Consider the following 7058-nt stretch of genomic DNA (forward strand, 5'->3'; position numbering starts at 1 on the left):
TTACTTTGCAATGTTTCTACAGTAAGACCAGATCAGGAGTGGAAAGAGTATACAGATAAGTGGAAAACAAGGATTGCATACACAAGAGTGAGCAGGTTCTGAAACTAATTAAGAACCTTGCTACCTGATCCTGAACATCCCAAAGGAGGTGCAGAATTAGCCAACATGTACCCGGAGGAATATGATGGTGCTGGCTTATGGGGAGGGCAGAGCAGGGAGGCACAGAACTTGAGGCTGGGTAAGCAAGTATCATAGACTTGGGGGCACCTTCCCAAACAGAGCTTAACACCCAGCAAAGACTTAGAAAATAGGACAAGGTCACTGCTAGAGTGGCTCATAGAAACCTGAAGAAAATAATTGTCCACATTGAGCAAAGTGGGAATGCCTGAGTTTCTCTGGGGCACAGTACTAGAAGGGGTCAAATCGTTCAGAAAAGTGACCATGCCGGAAGGAACATATTTTGTGAGAACAGAGCACCCAATGGAGGATTATATTCTGCAAGAATGTCCAAAGGACACATCGATTTACCAAAGCCATCAGGAACACAGTGGTGTTAGAGGCACTGTCACCATTTTGTTCAGTATTGGCTTTCTTCTGCAGGCCAGGGCTGATGGCAAGACAGACAATCACAGAATCTGGCTTTATATCAATAGAAAAGGTGGAGCACCAGAGGGAACGTGGGAGTTTTTAACTTCCAGAAACCAGGGGACCGCAATTACTATGGCATCCTGTGTATCCAAAAGATAAGCAAGGGTCTTGACCTAGAGATGGCTAATAAAACATAGGTCTCTGAAAGCAAGAGTTGGGCAGAAAATGGATGTGAATGTAGGTAGCTTTTTCTTTCTTCTTTTTTTTTTTTTGTATCACTTGTATATCTTCCTTTACCTTTCCTTACAGGTATGTTTATTCTCACAATATAAACCTTTTTGAGATTGTATTTGACACAAACACACACACATACACACACACACACACACACATATATATGTATATATTATATACACAGCTATATCAGTATTCTCTACCAAATTGAGAGAAGCCTAAGGTGTAAAGCAAAATAACCATAGTTCGTTCTTCTCTTCATAAACATTTTTAAAGTTTATTTACTTATTTTGAGAGAGATTGGGTGGGGCACCAGAGAGAGAGAGAGAGAGAGAGAGAAAGAGAGAGAGAAGCAGAATCATAAGCAGGGTCCACACTGTCAGGGCAGAGCTGGGATGTGGCCGATCCTGCGAGATGAGCCAAAATCAAGAGTCAGACATTCAACCAACTGAGCCACCCAGGTACCCCCCTTTCTTGTCTTTATAATCCTCAGCCTCATTGTTCAGTGTTTTTCTCCATTTTTTTTTTTTTTGGCAACCAATAACCTCTTCCACCTTTATTCATTCATTCAGCTGATGTTTATTGAGGGTATATTACATACTAGTTTTACTGGCGATACAATAGTGAATACGACAGAATTTCTGCCCATTTGGCACTTAAAACATTCTCTAAAAGAAAGACACAGTAGAAAAATGATCACGTAAAGTCCCAGGTAATGATGGCTGCTCTGAAGAAAAAAGAAAAAAAAAAAAAAAAAAAAAGCTAGCTAAGTGGGATGAGCTGCCCGGAGTTGATAGTGAGGTGTTTTACTGAGCTCTCGTTTCCTTCCTCCCTGTTAAAACCATGGTTTTAAAATGAATGATTCTCTTTTTTTTTAATCTTTTTATTTATTTTTGAAGGAGAGACAGACAGAGTATGAGTGGGGAGGAGCAGAGAGAGAGGGAGACAGAATCCAAAGCAGGCTCCAGACTCTAAGCTGTCAGCACAGAGCCCAATGCGGGGCTCGAACTCATGAGCTGTGAGATCATGACCTGAGCTGAAGTCAGACGCTTAACCGACTGAGCCACCCAGGCGCCCCACAAAATGAATGATTTTCATATTCATCTGCAGAGCTTTAAGAAAAATTACTACGGGATAGTAGTATTTGTGATTTGCATTAATTGTGGAATATAAGATTCCATCCTTGTTTGGTAGAGGCAGCATTTGAAGAAAGCACACAAAAGAATCTAATTCTTCTCTTTGGACTAGCACTGAGCCCTCTGCCTAAATAGTGCCCACCCCCAAACCTTGCACCAATATCTTGCATCTTTTTCTATAAACTATAAGGACGATCAAAACAGAAAGGATTTAAACTTCTCTTTGAACCTTATATGTGAACACCCGCCCCAAAATCAACATTTTCTCCAAACGTGTAGGTTTTAATATTGCTATGCACTGTTTTATAGACAAACGTGCAAATAAGCCAACCAGACATCCAAGTTCTAGTCTCCCGTTTTGATTTCTGTGCAGTGTTTAAGCATGGCCAAGGTAGAGTGACTGTCATCGCCAAGAAAGGCTGATGTTATAGGCCGTTTTGCTCAGATGACGGCAAGGAAGTGACGGCTGCCCACGTTAATGGCCATAGCTAAGAATATCCCATGCTGTTAAATTCTGTCAGCACACTAATAGCCTAGTTTAGGCAAAGCCAATGCCACACCGATCTTCCAGTTCAGAGAACAGATATATTGTCTCCAAATAATAGATATAATCAGTGGCCCTTCTTTCTTCCTCTCTCCAGCACCAGAGAGCATGTGATCTGTTTTTGTCTCGCTATTTGAACAACAGGGATTCCACGCCGAACAAATACCCAAATTGACATTTACAGCTGCTCTGAAGAAGACGTTTGGCAGCAGTTTGAAAAATGACAGCGGGGTCATTTAGAAGACCTCATGTCCCATGGCATTTTTTTTTTTTTTGTCGTGCTGCCTTTCCCTGGTAGCTGTGCAGAAGCACTAATATGACAGCATGCTACATAACCTAGGTGACCTGAGATTAATTAGCTTGCCTGAGCCTCCCGGTATCATCTATAAAATGAGCCAAATGGAAAAGAAATGGCAAAACCATACTAATCATATGGATTACAGAACATTCCATTTTTGGCAGAATTTCATTTTGACAGATACATTTCAAACCGTAATTTATTTCAGTTTTATTTGAAAAACAAGATTGTATCTTGAAAGGATGGTAATTATATATTGGAATTAGATTAGGGATTTTGCTAATATGAGAGGAAAATAACATGTTGGAAAGTATTATCTAAATCCCTAGGAATATAAGAGTGCTGAGTAAGTCAAAGTTGCTTGAAAGTCATGTTTCAAATTGGGTCACACTCATTTTGCTGTAGCCATTTGCAATCAAATTTATGCTAGGTGAAGGGAAAGTAAAAGAAAATAATGCGGGAGTAAAAACCCTTCCCTTAAATACCATATGCTGGTAGCTGTGGCCAGATTGTTAATGCTCTCAATTAAAATCAATATAACTCTCAGTCCTTTATTTATTCCTATATTATAAGGGCATCAAAACAAAAAAGGCCAAATTTGAGTGTTCAGCAAAGGGAAATATGGCTATGTTTAAATAGCTTTGGACTTAAAGAAATATGATTAGGGGAAAGAACAAGATTGCTGGTGAGTAAATAGTAGAAAAGGAAAAATATGGCTTCCATGTTGTTTTTTTCTGATTGGCCTTGTACGGAGAGAGTAGATTTTCAGCTAGTAATATCTCTCTGTCATCCTAGGTATTAGCGATGTGGGCTACATGTCTCTGGTTACCCCTGGATACTTGGCTCCTAAAAAATATATTAATAGTATCAACAACAAAGGCAAGAATAAATGGGAGAAATAAAACTCTGTCAACAGAATCAGTATGCTGGGGACCACAGACTAGAACATAGAGCAGCATTCCTCCTGTCTGCAAATGTTTCCCCTTCTTTGACTGAAAGGATCCACGTCCTGCATATTAAACACACCCGGAATTGCAGTGAATATTCTGTGAAGAGTTCAGCAGAAATCATTGATTAGAGTGCCCTTGTTGTGCGAGCTACATTTTTTTTTCCTGCATAAAGCTCTAAAAAATATCAGCTATGCATGGATCCTTTACCCTGATTTTGATTTTGTTAGTTTCCTCTGAGAAATTAAAATATAGGAAAACATTTCTTCATAATGCACTGGAATGGAGACACGATTAACAGATTTCCCCGTTTGTCTGAGTTAAAATTCACCCTAAAGCATTTCAACAAGTAATTATAATACCAAATACTCAAAAAGGATCCAAAAACACTAGCAATGAAACAAATAGTTGCTGGCATATATATTATCTTTTCTGAAGCCTGAGATGACAATAGGTAGCTTAGTGACACATGGAAACAATGTGGAAATATTCCGAGGATTCCAGCAGTGTTCAGTACTCACTTCTTGTTGCCTACACAAGTACATCCTTCTACCAATGCTTCCTTCTTCTTTCTGCGTATTTTACTTTTCCCTTCCCTATTGGTTTATTACCATCAGCAAATGCTTCCATTTCCAAGCTGTTTTTGACTTGACCTTTGCCTCAAATTTCTGCCATACCTCTGTTGCCTTTATAACAAATCTCGTTGAAAGTGTTATCTATAGTTTCTTCCTATGTCTCCTCTATTTCCCATTAACCCTCTGTAACCAGACTTATATTCCATGATAACACTATGACTTTTTGTCAAAGTAATCAATGAAGCTCAGTGTTACTAAATCCAATACCAAATCTCAGCCATAATCTTAATATGGAATTGGGGGAATATTCAGAAGCTGTTATTGAAATTCAAGTTGTCAAAAGACAACTGCTCTTTTGCCACTGTGCATATTGTTCCCTGATATTTATCCTTCATTAGGGCTAATAAACTTGATGCTTTGTGAAGGCTATTCTGCCTTATGAATTGGGTTATCAATCAGAATCCCAGACCACTGCCGCTACTGAATGATTTGTAGATCTTACAGATTGGCCTCGTGAAGAGCATTGACTTCCAGACCTACAACTCAATATGGCAAGGGTACTTGATGGTTAGACAGTGAAGATGGAAGAAAGAGCTCAGATTTTGATGTCAGGGCAGTTGCCGACCCACTCTCAGTATGCAGCAGCAGAATTTCTGTGGTGGAGGTTTGTTTGTTTGGTGTTTGTTTAATATCTGTGAGTGAAAAGTGTGAAATTGGAAAAATAAATTCATAAGGAAAGGCAGATTGAGAGAAGAGTGAGAAGGACTATTACTGGGTGAGTGCTTAATTGATTTTTAGTATAAGTAGAATTGCCAAAAATATGAGTCAATTATAGCAGGTGAAACAAGCACTTGAAAAAAGTGTGATTGTACAAGGAAGGTTTTGTTGGGAATTTGAGAACTACAGTGATCATTTATGATTTTATTCCGGTGTGACCATTAGTGATTAGCCATAGTCTCCTCTATGACACAGCAATAAGGTGACCATGGAGGTTTATGAATGTAGTTCAAAGGAGTGTGACGCGTTGTTTGAAAATATTAGTACTGCCTGGTACGTCTTAGTTCTCTCAGATTTGTTAGTTATATGATCAGGAGACTTACAATTTCGGGGTAGATATAAATGAACAGAATGGATTGTTCAGGTAGAATCCCAGCAGTGTTCAGCACACAGAAAATCCCCCAGAATTTAGATGTAATTGAATTGACCAATTTGAAATGAATGAAGGCATGAAGTGAGCAAGTTTATGGTGAAAAGATTATCACCTGACTCTCTTACCTAATTTAAACACTGAAATATCCCCTCAAGTCCTTGAAATGTACAAGCAAGGCGAGATTGTTGTATGATGACAAGAAATGACCCAACCACATTGATACGGCTCTGGTCCAAACAACTATATACTTTATGATACAGGCAATTCCTCTTGCTTGGGCCACCTTATTTCAACCTCATGTTGAGAGGTGATAAGGCATATAGGACGCGACCTCTTGCTACCATAACTGCCATGTATTGTTTAATAATGAGAAAAAGGTAGAAGCCATTCAAAAGAAGGAAGATGGCTAATAGAAAAATAAAAATGATAAGAAGAGAAATGGAAAAAATGGTTTAGGCGAGTCAGCTATTCAGGTGGTGGATAAAGAACAGGATGAAAATCAGAATGATAGTGATAGTGTTGTGGTCAAATACTGTTGCTACTCAATCACTGGATCTCGACAGTGGTCTATCCCAGCTCATGTGTTGGCCCTCTTCAAAGGCACCATAAATCCTTCTCCATTTATTCTAAATTGGATATATATAAGTCCAGTGATGCTTAGGAAGCATGGGGGGAAAAAGGAAAGGGTGTGATACATTAATGAAGGTATTCAGTTGCTGACCTATGACTGGATGTCAAGAAATGTTCCTCTTTGTTTGCTTTAATGATCATGCCAAAAAGAAGTCTTTAAAAAAATAGTTTTATTGAGATATGATGCAATTATACACAATTTGCTTAACCCCTCTTCACAATTATATTGAGCAATAGTAAATTTCAAGATTTCTGCCTTAGTTCTATTTTGTATTATATAAACAAATGCCCGCCCCCGCCCATTTCACCTTTCATTTGGTTAACATATATTTTTACATTCCTTTGATTTTAAAATTTTGATAACATTATTGCCTAAATATATCTATTATAATCTCCATATGACAGGTTTTCTCTTTTATTCCATTCTAATAGTCTGTTCTTTTAAATAGATGCTTATATGTTACCATGAAAATTTCATCGATAGTTATTTTTCAATTTCAACTATAAATATGTCTTCTAAATTCAAAACTCTTCAGTTATTTTCCCATCCTTCAAACATAACCAGGAAATTGGCATGCCTTATCTATCAGCAGAAAGCCACACACACACATTCTTTTTATGGCTCTCTAGAATTCCAGTTACATTGTTTTAAAATATGAACTTATAGTAAATATGCACCATTTGCCAATAGTTCAAATTTTCTTTCTTTTTTCTTTTTCTTTTTTGCAATTCACAACCATCTTTAAAACAAGAAAGACTCATATATGAATCTATTGCATTTCAGTATTTAGTTTCAACAAAACCCAACGTCTTGAAGATTTACAAACTGAATAGCTTTCCTTTCCATTGTATATGTTGAGGACAACTTTTTTACCAAAGTTTTGAAAGTTAGAGAATTCGTTGGTAGGCAGCCCTGAGCTAAGTTGATGATAATGCTGCTGATTGTATTGTGTCTG

This window comes from Felis catus, chromosome A2 (genome assembly GCF_018350175.1).
Source record: "Felis catus isolate Fca126 chromosome A2, F.catus_Fca126_mat1.0, whole genome shotgun sequence".
In the NCBI taxonomy this organism is placed as follows: Eukaryota; Metazoa; Chordata; class Mammalia; order Carnivora; family Felidae; genus Felis; species Felis catus.